Source organism: Rhinolophus hipposideros, assembly GCF_964194185.1.
Source record: "Rhinolophus hipposideros genome assembly, chromosome: 8".
NCBI classification, from domain to species: domain Eukaryota; kingdom Metazoa; phylum Chordata; class Mammalia; order Chiroptera; family Rhinolophidae; genus Rhinolophus; species Rhinolophus hipposideros.
In genome coordinates, this window is record NC_138054.1 from 54509015 (window position 1) to 54523190 (window position 14176).

Genomic DNA, 14176 nt, shown 5'->3' on the forward strand with positions numbered 1-14176 from the left:
GAAACTAATATAGGACTTAGTAAATGTTGTTGAAAGAATGAATGAACGAGCCTCACATCAAGATTGGAAGGTAAGGACTCACCCTCATTAAGAGTGAACAGACTCAGTGAGGTGAAACAACTTAGCCAGTGGCTCACATCTGGTGATTAGCAGAGCGGGATCTTTAATCTGTCTGACTCTCAGCCATCTCCCTATATTTTCTTCTTTGCTCTTGTGTGACAGAGTATTGGTTTGGTATTGCTGTGGGGACAAAGCCCCAAAAAACAGTTTCCAGGCTCTCGGCCTCACATAGAAAGGTGCTGGCTCGGGTAGTAAATGGCCATCAACTGTGATCAGATGGCCAGCAGCTGTGGCTAGTTGGCCGTCAGCTGTAACCCGTAGGCCATTGGCCACTAATATAACGCCTGTGGCTACGCTAGCAGAAAGGAATGGGGGCTAGCAAGAAGATGGTGGCTGGCAAGCGCGGACTGCTGTTAGGCAGATTATGTAGATCCTGCTTCCTGTGTCTCCAGCCCAGCCGCCAGCGAGAATATATTGGTTTGACTCCCCTATCTATGGCTCCGTGGGTGTTCCTTTTTGGCCTTACCGTGTCCTGCGTTCTTATGAGGGGAGTGGGAGCTGAGACCCTGCACGACAAATGGCGCAGCGAGCAGGGTCCCCCGCATGACAATTGCTCTACCCAGGCAGCAGGTTGCCATGTTGGTTCACCTTCGTGTGAGATGGGCAGCAGTGTGGGTTTGTTTCACAGTTGAGAGAGGGAGGAGAATGGAAGCATTACTGTGTCCTGTGTATTAGAGACATAACTGAAAACCTCAGCCTCAGAACTCAGGCTCTGTTCTTAGATACAGACAAGGAAGCCATTCAAGGGCTTCTTTGTTGTCACCTACAAGAAGAAGCCACATCTGCCTTCAGCATCTTGACTTGGGAGCCAGTTGTGGGGACAGAGTCCCAGAGAGCAGTGTCCAGGCTCTTGGCCTCACGTGGAAAGGTGCTGGCTCGGTTATTAGATGCCATCAGCTGTGCGCATCATGTGGAGCCTGCTTCCTGTATCTCCAACCCAGCCATCACCGAGTCTATAGTGGTATGACTCCCTATCCATGGCTCCGTGGCTGTTCCTTTTCGGCCTCACCATATCCTGTGTTATTATGCAGGGAGCAGGACCAGAAACCCCACATGACACCAGATTTGGGAAGCTCTTGGGATCAGGTCATCCCAGGACCAGGAGCTCTCAGTAGATCTGGGAAAGCAGTGAGCCCAAAGTTTAATTTCACACCATCAGTGCTGAGATAAATCTTGAAACCAGTGCCCAATTGTTAATATTAAGGGATTGGTAAAGATGAAGGAGCTATAAGGTCATGTTCTTAAGGAATTGAATGTACAGACACAGATTTGTTTCAATGGATTTGGAGCCTTTGTGCATGGCAGACTAGCCAAGGCAGATGGTGTGTATAGGAGGAAATAGTGGGGAGACTGGTTTCCTCATAAATTTTTCCAGAGGAAGCTTTGCTAGAATGTGGTGGGGGATAGAGACTCCATATGAAAAGAGAAAGAACACAGTAAGCAGTCTGCATGAGTGACATAGACAACTCTGTAATTCAGGCAGTATTCAATCTACAGACATTGACACATCATCAGTATTTTAAGAGTAACATATTCTGTATAAAATTACTCAAGAGCCCTATACTTTATGCTCTGGACTCCAAAATGATTACACTAGCTCCACGAACAGATGTACGAAGCCTGGATTGATTGCCCAAGACTTGTTTCCTGCATTTCTGTTTCACTCTCATTTGACAGGTACTGGTACCCATTTGTTCCATTATCTTCGGAGTCTGAATTGGAAAAATAAGCTAAATCAGAGCAGCCTTTCTTGAGTTATAAAATCAACCATGTGAAGATGTTTCAAAGGCTGTTTTGCTTGTACATAACTAAGAACCAGCTCCTTGTGGTAATTTTGCAGGTGATTAGCCTGTCGCGTAGAAGCCTGCCTTTGGGAATGACAAAGGAACATTGCTTTACAAAAAGCAGGTTACTCCAGAGAATTTCTCTCTCCGTCTCCCCCACCCTCAGAATTTTCTGGAATGAAGATATTTTAACAGAGGGGTGAAGCATAATCTTGGAAGAGGTACAGGGGATTTATAATCATCAACTTTTATATTTCAGATGTAATCAGCGTGCTGTTAGGTGTCTGCTAGGAACAGAGCTTTGAGGACTTAGACACAGCCTCTCTGTTGTGAATGCCTGTTAATTTGTGTATTCGATAAACTCCTCTTCATTCTACATGCCATACATCAATGGCTGCCTCCTCTGTGAAGCCTTTCTTGATTTTTCCAGACAAATGCCTTCTCTCTTGCTGTAACACATTCATTGGTGTGCTGGGCACTGGTTTATGTACCCACCCACTAGACTGAGTCCTGAAGAGAGGCCTATCCTAGTTCACCTTTGTACCCCTAGTGTTGGCACAAAAGAACAATAAGAATAGTAAACTCATCATCATCATCATCACTATGTTCCAAGCTTTGTACTAAGCAACTTATCTGAATTATCTAAAATACTGATCACTTTAAAGAAAATTATTCAGTAAGTAACGATAGCGGTGTTAGATACGGTAAAAAAAAAAAGTACAAAGGTGGTATATGATTGATATTTGGGAAAGAGTGTACTAAGCAGTACTGTAACATAAATGGTGTGTTAATAGGTATTATCTGTTAGTACCTACCCTGGGCTAGATGCTTCATTTGTATAACACCATATCAGCTTCACAGCAATCTCAAGGAAATATAAAGCCTACTAGCTTTGGGTCAGTCCGTTTCAATCTTTAATTTGTTATTAATTTCTATAAGTCACAATTTTTATATCTGTACAATGGAAATAATGCCTACTTTATTAAAGGGTTGTTGTGGGACTTAGTGAAATGGCGAACAATGTCTAGCACCTCATAGGTGCTCAATAAATATTTGTTGACTGGTATGATAAAACTTTGCACAGTGATGGGGCGGCTGGCCGGTTATCTCAGCTGGTTAGAGCGTGGTGCTCTTAACAACAATGTTGCCGGGTCAGTCCCCACATGGGCCACTGTGAGCTGCGCCCTCCACAGCTAGATTGAAACAACTACTTGACTTGGAGCTGATGGGTCCTGGAAAACCACACTTAAAATAAATAAAAGTTTTTTTTAAAAAAAAATCTTTGCACAGTGCTTGGCACATATTAACTTATTGACAAAATAATAAAAGCAATAGCTAGTATTGGATTTATATGTGAACTAATGTCACCAATTCCATTTGGCAAATGGAAAAACTGGGATCAGAAATAACTTACCCAAAGTCATGGCATTATTGAGCTGGAGTTTGAAACAGGCCCTTGACCTTCAACACAAAGCCTTGATTTCTTTCTACTATGTCTCAGTTTCTCTTGTCTGCAAAACACTGAGAGTAGTAAAGCATATTCTACATGTGACTTGGAAATAAACTTTTATCCAATGAGTGATGTTGAATCTGTCCTCATTTGCATAACATGGAAGGAAGTTGTTCTAGCTGGTGGACAACCAAACAGCATTGTTTGTGTTACCAGGGGCTCCTTCTTGGTTGAATGATGGGGGCCAGCTTGACTCTTTCCAACCATAGGCAGTTGCTAACTAACACCCAGTGATCAACTTATTGCTAAAATAGCTAAAACATACCCACAGAGAGAAGACCCAATCTACCTTTATTCTGACAAATGTTCACAACACACCTACCTGTGAGCCATAGTATTAATTTCACTGTAAAAATAGATGATTCTGACTCTAGCTTCATTCAATATGTCGGTTCATGTTTTAGAAGGTGGACTTGGGCAAATACTCCTGGCTTCACAGCTCCAAATGCGATGGGGTGAGATTGAGTTTATTAAATTATCTTATGTCCCATTTTAAGGAAGCTTAGAGATCATCTACTTTAAAGTGGTTTTTGTTGTTGTGTTTAGAACAGTGGGTACCTGTTTAAAAATGTGATTTCACGCATAACTCTGCTATATGAAACTGGTAAGGACTCAGGAGGGGGTTCTCAGCTGGCAGCCCCTCCTTACCACCTCTTTCACCCTCACCTTCAGGAGCCGTCCGTTAGGCCATCCACGTCACAGTTTGAAAACTCGAGGTTAGCCTCAACCCCCAAATACATTTAGAGCTTAGCTATAAGAGGCAGCATCTTGAAGCCGGGTCTTTTGACATTTTTTTCCAGTTCCTTTTTGCATTCCACAATTAATTTATTTTAAAAGGGAAGCTAATCCAAGGAATACTTAAAAGTAGCAATAATTTTAGTAAGCAGTGACATCCTCACTACCCTCCTTTTGGGTTTATGGATAAGGCTGTTAAACATATGTTCCTAACCCACCTCCAAGTCGCTGAGCCATTCTGTAATGCATTGCCAAATTTCATACGTTCCAGTGACTCCTTTTTCTCCCTAATGCATTGCTAAAAATAAGAAAACTCACACCAAAGCATATGTTGTGGTTTGCCTTTGATTTGGGCACAGATCGTCCAAGTGTGGAAACAAAATCGGTAGCTCTATCCTCCTAATGCACAGATTTGCACATCTGTACTGTACTTATGGGGGCAATTATAACTTACATTAAACAGGGCTTGACAATTTCATGAAGACACGTAATACCCAATATCTCATGTGACAATTATGGGAGACATACCAAGATAGACGGCACAGTGGTGGCTTTATTTATACCCATCTCATAGTTGAAAAAGAAATTCAGATTTGGGGTTCAATTCCACAGGATTTTAAACTAGGTCTTCAAGTCTAAAACTCCTCTTATTTCTTTACCGACTGCTTCCTTCTCATTTTTACAGAGAAGTGGAATATTAGCGGTTTTTGCTGTTACTGCCAAACCAACTCTGGAACTATGCGTGATAGTATGACTATTCTACTTGTTAATTATTCAGAGGCAATTTTCCTCTAGCAGAAGAGTCACAAGTATGAAATGTCGGTATTGAATTCTCTTGAGATTTGGGGGTTTGTGCTGGACATCTTCCACTTGCCCGTCCAGGACCTGCCTCCACTGCTCTGTGCACTAGAGGGCGAACCAGTATGATTCCAGTAGCATCTTTATCACCTGACTTTTGATCCATTTGGACAGTGAGAACATTGGTCAAAGACTGATGGAAGGGTTGAGTAAAGTTGAGTTTTGTCTCCGTCTCCCTCACTTCAGGATCGCTACAGAGTGGCTGCTTTTCTCTATCAGAGGTCACAGTCCTATAGGATGGCCCCCTCCATCTTAGCCTCTTGGTCTTTAGGTTCCAATAACCACTCCTTCCCTTGTCCCTTCAAGCCTTTGGATGGTAACAGCGCTTCAGTAATAGCTCCCCATGGTTCCTACCATGTTTCCCCGAAAATAAGACCTAGTTGGACAATCAACTCTAATGTGTCTTTTGGAACAAAAATTAATATAAGACCTGGTATATATTATATTTTATTATTATATTGTATTGTATTGTATTATATTATATTATATTATATTATATTATATTATATTATGCCCAGTCTTATAGTAAAATAAGACCAGGTCTTATATTAATTTTTCTTCCAAAAGATGCATTAGAGCTGATTGTCCGGCTAGGTCTTGTTTTCGGGGAAACATGGTAGCTCTGCACTATTGCATTGTCCCCTGTTGCTTCCCTGTAACCCTACCCACACCTTTGCAAATAGTCCCTTTATCAAATTCTTCTAAGGTTACCCAGTTTGAGGATTCCATTTAGGTCTTGCTGGAGCCCTAACTGATAAAAGTTTCTTAGGTAACAGAATAAACTATAGTGCCTTACATTTTGAGTCTTCCATGACGTAAGGTGGAAAAGTCCTCTGCATTGCCTTATTGGTAGTTCTCTTTGTCTAACTTTCAAATATACCCTTGGCATTAACTGGAATTGAAGACTATATACATATGCCATGATTCTTAAGTTTTATATCTATATGAATCACCTACCAATTCCTTGGTGCCTCTCCCCCAAAATTCTGATACTGTAGTCAATGAGTGGGGCTCAGGTATCTTCATTTTTAACAAGATCCTCAGATGAATTTGATGTAGGTAGAAGACTCTAAGTCACATTTGAGAAACACTTCTTTGTGCCAAATAGACTGCTTCTCTGTTTTCTGTGTTTTACTTTGTCAGACTCCATAATCAAATTCATGTCTTCCAAGTGAATTTAACATAATTCATTGAGGTCCTGTGTATGTGTGTGTTTGTGTTTAACATGGGAAATTTTGTTGAGAAGAACTATTAAGCAAGATAGTGCTTTGTCTTTCCCCTTAATAAAACTAGGTGATGATGGTAATTTCTCAGTAGGCTTTATGCTTTCTAAGTCTCTTTATCTTACAAGATATGTAACAATCAGTTTTCCTCATTTCCACCTCCTTCCAATCTAATACAGTAACTGTCATACAGTAGGTATTTTATAAAGAGCTGTTCAACCCATGTATTTATACAACAAATATTTTCTGCATTACTTTCTGTGACTTTCCAGGTAAAGATCAATCGATCATAGTTCTGTCTTTAGGAATTTGTGTTATAACTGTAGAGGCATGGACACAGCATTTTATAATGAATACATCCATCCATTCACCCACTCGTTCATGAAACATTTATTAAGCATCTACTCTGTGCCAAGCACTTTGCTGGGTGCTAGAGATACAAAGTCATCCCTGACCCCAAGCAGCTCCCAAGTAGCTAAAAACAAAATATAAATGAATGGGTGTTGGTTTATTCACTCAACATGTATTTAATGAGCATGCAGTATTTGCCAGGGACTGTTCTAGGCACTGGGGATACAGTAGTGAATGAAAGAGTCAAATACCCCTATGTTCCCAAAGCTTAAATTCTTGCGTTATGAATCCCTTAGTTGTAAACGGTTTGGTAAGCAAGAATGGGAATTTTTCGTACACCCATGGGAGGCTAATGGACCTTTATAAGCTAGGGCAGGATGGGAATTATTCCACCAGGAGGTACCAGCATCACTGTGACGGTTCTCGGCAGTGTGCAAGACTAGGTCTAGAATGAATGAGATTGATTCCCTGCCCATTGAGATAATTATTGTAAATATATGAAGACAGATTTGAGAATCCCAGGGCTGGGAGTGGAAAGGTCTCGACTATGGGCTACCGATCTCAAAACTGCAGTGTTTTAGAGGCAATTCTAGCATAGAAGTTGGTTTGGGAAAAATACTTAAGAGAAGTACCAGACCCTTTGAATGTACCTGGAAGACGAGACCGTGGAGCCGTAATAAAAGGGGACTGGGAGCTTTCTGTGTTGTTACTTCGCCGCTCGCAGCACATCCTCAGGACCTGGTTCAGAGCTTTGTTAGCGCAGTCATTGGAAACCAGTGCGGTGAGTTGTGTCTGTGTCTTTGCAGTTATAACATAAACACCTAAAGACAGGAACGATGATCAACTGTCCTTTCTCTACATGGAAGCTCATAGAAAGTAATACGCAAGATATTTGTTGAATAAATACATGGGTTGGACAGCTCTTCATTAAATACCTACTGCCTGCCAGTTACTGTATTAGATCGGAAGGAGATGGGAGTGAGGAAGACCTCTTATTCAGGTAGCCTCAGCCTGTGGTGGAAACAGGCACACATACACATGGTGCCACTATGCTGTGTGCTGATGACAGAGGGTCATGGCTGCTGCTGCCACCTACCTCCATGACAAGCTACTGTGGTGGTTGAGAAGAGAGTAGGACTGAAGGTGCAGAGTTTGGATTCTAGAGCTAGACTACCTGAATTCAAATCCTGCCTCTAACATTTCCTAGCTCTGTGACCTGGGACACATCACGTATTTCGTCTGTATCCTGATCTCCTTGTCTGACCGACCTAATAGCAGTCAGGTGGGATTAAATACATCGACCTGTGTAAAGAGCTCAGAGCAGTTCCTGGGACAGAGCAAACACTCTGTACCTGTTGACTGTTGTGATGGTTCATAAACAAAGGGTGGTGAGAAGCAGGGCTGCTATAGACTAAATCTTTGTGTCCTCCCTACATTCAGATGTTGAAACCTGCCCCCCAGTATGGTAGTATTTAGAGGTGGCTTTTTGGGTGGTGCTAAGGTCCTGCGAGCAGAGTCCTCATGAATGAGAATAGTGCCCTTATAAACAAGACTCCAGAGAGGTCCGTTCCCCATTCCATCATGAGGGGACACAGCTAAAAGATGGCTGGCTGGCTATGAACTAGAAAGTGGCCCCCACCAGACACCGAATCTGTTGGCACCTTGATCTTAGACTTCCCAGCCTCCAGAATTGTAACAACTACATTTCTGTTGCTTATAAGCTTCCCAGTCTACGGTATTTTGTTATAGCAAATCTGACTCAGACAATGGCCTTTGTCATCAGAGTTGCATTCAAGTCCCACCTCTGCTACTTCCTGATTCTATGACCCAAGGCAAGAATATCGCCTCAGTTGCTGCCCCTGTTTAAGTGGTGCTAGTGGTATTACCTGACTTACAGTGCAGTTGTGAGGGTTCCACGAGATCTCATAGTACCGAGGTCCTTATCTCCCAGTGCGCTTAGCTGTGGGGGAGGAAATGAGCTGCAGATGAGACAGCCACCAGCTTGTGGGGATGACTTCTTTTGGGGTAAGTTCAAGGCTAAGGCCATGAGAGTCTCCATTTCCATCGGCTGCTACATGTGCCATTCTGTGACACGGCCTGGCTAGGGGTGGCAGAACAAGCCCAAAATGAAGGTGCTGCCATTAGGCTTAGTGTCTCTAAAAGCAGGCAGAAGCCCGTGACTTGGGACAGAATGGCCAAGCAGGACCAGCCACTAAGAAATGGGATGCTGAGTGCTGTGAGAATTTAGGGAGGGGCATTTTTATCCTTCAGTTATAAAGGGTGAGCCTCAACTACACTTGTGGGAAGAGGCAGGGCACCCCAAACAATGGATGCACCTTAAGTCTTCTTTAATAAATCCCTACGCACAGGTAACTTCCAAAGTAATCTCATCACTGCCTGGGGTGGGGATCATGCGACCCAGGTATTTTATAAAAGATCCATAAATAGTTGCATGTGTAACCAGAGTTTGAGAGCCACCCAGGCAGAACCTTCAGGCAGGGCCAAGTTACCCTGTTTGAGAGGAGAGTCAAGGTGTCACGGGAGGACAAGGGGGTGAGGAAAGAATCGGTTAGGCCACACACAGAGGTTAAAGCTCTTTGCACCTTAAACACTTCATTTTCTATTCCCAAATACGAAAGCTCTGAATTTATTCACCATAATTGGAAAGGTGATTTATTCTGGGATATTTTTCTTTTTATGTCAAATATTGGTAGAATGGTAATTTGTAAGATTATTCACTTCCATCAAAAGCTTGCTTTCCAGGCAAGAAATAATACCTTTCTTCATATAGAAGTTTTAAAGAAATTAATAAAGGTTTACATGTTCTTGATTTATTAGTGAATAAAGCATTGAAATTATAAGACGTCGTCCTGTTAGATGATCTATATTTTAATGTTTTTGATAAAAATGCTTATCCATTCTTAGGACTTTTTTGTTTATTCTTGCTTACTTTCCTGCCAAAACATTTAACCTTATCATTGATTATAAAATAATCCATTTGTTCATTTATTCAACAAATATTTACTGGAAAATAAATTTTTTTGATTGTTGGTTTGTGTTTTAATTTGTCACAAGTACACTTAGCATGCCTGTATCAGCAAATTCAAATTTCAGCAAAGAGACCTGTCTCCCTGGGGGTGCCACAGAAAGGCTTTGCAATCATTTCACTGGCTTAAAAAAAAAAACAAAAAAAAAACCACGCATATTCTTCTTTTTCCCCTTTGGAATACACTTCCTGGAGGAATCCAAAATAAGGCTGCAAAAATTATATCCAATTCTTCTTTACTAATCCTTTAAGTATCTTCTGATATGCTTTCCAGAATGGTATCACAGATATATAATTTGCAATGCGAAAAAATGAACTTGAATTTTATAAGGACCCAGCGATTATGCTCTTGAAATACATTCGTGACTGTCCCAGTGGTGAGGGGAGCCACCTTCTTGATTCATTCCTCTTGGGCCAGAATTTGCGACAGCTGATTTCTTTTTATCCACTTTTGCTAATAGATTCAGGAAGCAATTTTCAGATGTGGAAACAGTAGATCATAGATAATAAAAGTAGAGCACAGGCAATTTGGGAGGATGATAAACTTACACATTTGAGATCTCTTCTCACCACTTCACCCCGTTTTGTACTTGTGGCTGCTATGCATTATTCTTTTTATCTTCCATTAAATACAGATGCTTTCATGTGGGCCTGGAGGGCAGGGAGTTAAGTTGTACCAGAACTGCTTTTGTTTCTCTCTCTCTCTCTCTCTCTCTCTCTCTCTCTCTCTCTCTCTCTCTCCCCCCAAACCCCGCTTCAGGTGACTTTACATGCTGTTAACTACTCACCTGGCTTATCAGCCCAATTACCTGTTAACAGTTGATCACCTTTGAGCATCATTAAGGGGTCATGGCAGCAAGTCAGAGGAGGAGAGGGATGGAGCAAACACACTAGTAGCTACTGTGTTTCCCTGAAAATAAGACCTAACCAGAAAATAAGCCCTAGCATGATTTTTCAGGAGGACATACCCTAAACATAAGCCCTCATGCGCCTTTTGGAGCACAACTTAATATAAGACCCAGTCTTATTTTCAGGGAAACACGGTAAATATGTCAATCTGCGCGCACCTTGATTTGTTGTTTTAATGTGGCCATGGAAGGGGAGAGAGATTCTTTTTCTCTTGCCAAGGGGATGAACCAAGAAGTGTATCACATATTCATCTTAAAGGTCACATGCATAAGCAGAAAGATTTCTTGAGGACAGTATCATATTGTTACCAGATAATCTACTATACCCACTATGTAGGTAGGCACTCTGAAAGCAAAAGGATATTTTTGTCTGGGCTCTTTAGTCTTGGTAGCAAAAACAGGAACTTCGATGTATTTTCTTGAAGGCAAGGTCTGTGAAAATCCTTTTATGGAGCTTCTGTGCTACAGTATGCAGTGTAAAATCAGCCGGAGGTCATTACCGTTTTTATTAGGTGATTATATTACAAATATGAGTTGGGCCTCAATCATAAGTAGATCCTTTATGTGTGTTTCTGAACATTCTGGCCCCAAAGTGCTAAATTCCAAATTGGAATATTGATTGTCTGATGCCTGAGTTACAGCTTTTCTCCAACCTTGCATTAGGCCTCGGGGCCCATGTGTCTTTCTGGAGATAAGTTCCTCTTGTAACTGGGAGATGGGAGGTCTTAATCAGTGGGCCCCACCAGCTGGAAAACCAAAAGCAGACTCAGGCACTGTTCCTCCCCTGGAGAAGTGGGAGGTCTGACACACACCATTTTATGGCACATATATAGAAATTGTCATACGTTGTAAATGTCCCTGAATTTCCTCTGGGTGAGGCAAACATGAATGCATTTCCTGCAAATGTTTATTATGTCCATGCAAATTCAATGAAATCGTTTCTCTTTGATTCTTTAGACTTTTTAACTTCACCTCAGGCATGTTTCCTAAATTTTCCAATTCTGTAAATAGTTCTGAGTTGTAACCTAATATTTTTAGAATGGTGAAACACACATTAATCGGGATTTCTCAGTGTCAGTACCGTCAACATGGTGCGCCAGAGGTTCTTTTGCTGTGCGTCGCAGGATGATTAGAAGCCTTCCTGGTCTCTACCCAGTAGAGTTCGGTAGCAGCGCCCTCCACTTGTAATAACTCGAAACATCTTCAGACCTTGTGCCCTGGGGGGTAAAAGAGCTCCTAGTTGAGAATTGCTGCCTTAAAGTGGTTTCTAGTCTTGGCCCTTCAACATTCTAAAAACAGAATGAAGTGAATCTCTGAGAGTTTAAAACACGAGGCAGACGCAAACCCGAGTACAAATACTTGTTCCTATAGTGACACCCCCTCTAGGATGTGAGGAGAGGGCAGGGCTGTGAAGTTTCTGTTTCCCTGTAGCCTGGGACTGCCAGCCAGCTCATGGGCTCCCAGTAAATATATGTTGGATGGAGAAGCAAAACCAGTCACCTGTCACTAAATGTGTGTTTAGCTTCCATTAATGTGTATTTTTGTGTGTTTATGTGCATATGTATTATGTGTGTATTTATGCATTTCTATTACAAAAACACTTCACTGAGAGTGTTTAGTGTTTATTACTCTTTGCTACTCCAGTGTCTGAACAACGGGCACAGAGCAGACATAGAGTAGATGCTGAATGGCTACCTCGCATATAAAAAGTATATTAAAATGATTAATTCACGGGACATCCATGGTCCTGTGCCATCAGAGGTGCACTTTTGGGGTGATTACAAAATCTGCTATTGGATGTGGATACCCACAAATGGGCATCCCGAGAGGTCTGTTTGCTTTGCTTCCTTTGAGCTTCACATTCGATACCCCCGGTGTGCGGGTCCAAGGAGGCCTGTTGGGTCTTTCTGGTTCCATGCTGGCAAGAAGGAGAATGTTCTGGTTCATTGGGGGATGAATTATTTTATTTTGCATTCCCAGATCAGCACAGCTGTGCACACAGCTGTGTCGCATTCCCAGAACTCCCCTGGCTACCCTGCCAGAGCTGTGACCAATCTTACCGTGTGTTATTGGGTCTTCAGTACTATCCCCTGTGTGTATTTACCAGGGCGCTTTTCTGATTGTTGTACCATTATCTCTATGTTGAGGGCCTGCATTTAAAGTTATAAAAAGTCAGAGGATAGCAGCCTTTCCCAAGATGTATGCTGAAATGGCACAAAAGTTTAGCGTTATTGGAAAGTATTTGAAATCACTTTTTAAACTTCAGATTTAAATTCCTTCTCTAGGCTTTGACCACTACTATGGTGTGAATTTTAAAAGGACTGTGAAAAAACGTTTACAAGGTACAGTGGATTTCTAGGTCAGGACTCAAGGCTTGAGAAGGAAAGTGGAATTAAAAGGCACTCAGGTAACATCAGAAAAGATGGTAGAAATGACCCGATTCAACCTTCTCAATTTACAGATGAGGAAACTGGAAGTCATGGGGAGATTAAGTGACTCGTCTAAGGTCACAGATTTTTTTTTCTTTTTTGTGGCTTATCTTTTAGATAGCTCTCTTTCTCTCTTTCTACATGTCCATCCCCAATAAAATTAGAACCAGATTCTCTCGCACAGATAAACAGTCATTTTCCTGGACTGCTAACACATTGGACTTAGATATAGTAACTTAGACATAATCAAGCACAAGTATTTTCTTTCATTAATGAGTAAACAGAAATCCAGAGAAGGGGAGCTGTGCTGTTCAAATTAAAAAAGAAAGGCAAAAAGCCAGTGAGTAGCAAAACTGTAATTTGAGTCCAGGTGTCCTCTCCGTTCAGTTAGCTTTTCACTAAAGCACCGTTCTCATTATTCTGTTTTGCACTCTCCTTTTTGGAATCATTCATTCGCCCATTAGCTAATATTTCCTGAGCAGCTGCTTTATGTTGGATAATAAGATACAGCAGTCAGTAGGACACAACCTCTGCCCTCAGGAGCTCGCCTTTTGATGAGGAAACTGAGAAACAAGCAGACAGTGCCCACTGAGCATCGTAAAAGAGGTAAGAAGACGGTGTTGTGGGGCCATGAGTGGGGCTGTCAGTGAAAGTTCCTGTGGGAGGTGACAATGGGATCGTGATGGTCATTGCAGGTGGCATGTTGTCCATCACAGGGGCTAAGAGGATGATGGACCAGGAGGAAAGCCCAGAAGGAGAGTTAGCAGCGTGCCATGGAAGAACCCAGGCCCCAATTCAGGACCTGGCTCCTCGACCTATTACTGGATGGTCGTGTTCAGTCACTCAGTGTTCGTGTCCTCATTGGCTATCATGAGCTGATCATTCTAGTAACACTTTCATCATAGTCACATATACCCTTTTCTGAACGCTAGGTCTCCAGCCCTGTAATAAGTGCTTGGAGATTCATCATGACCACCTGAGATACCCACCATATTCCAGAGAGGAAGGTTTCCTAATGGGCTCAGCAGAGCTTCGATTTCATCCCAAGTCTTGGGACCTCAACATCCTCTGGAGTGCAGGACTGTTCTGAGGACTCAATGGGTGGGTCCCTATATAGTATACAGGGAAGCGTACACTATATGAATGGTACCTGTTCTACATAATACAGTTTTCTCTGTATTATGTGCATCACTCCTGTTTTTTTTTATCCAC

The 14176-nt window shown here is 42.0% G+C and overlaps 1 protein-coding gene across 7 annotated transcripts in view; it reads left to right on the top strand.

Annotated features, from left to right (window-relative positions):
- DAB1 (DAB adaptor protein 1) overlaps positions 1 to 14176 on the top strand; it is a 1094927-nt gene that overhangs the window by 740749 nt on the left and 340002 nt on the right. The gene's annotated exons all lie outside the window — the stretch shown is intronic.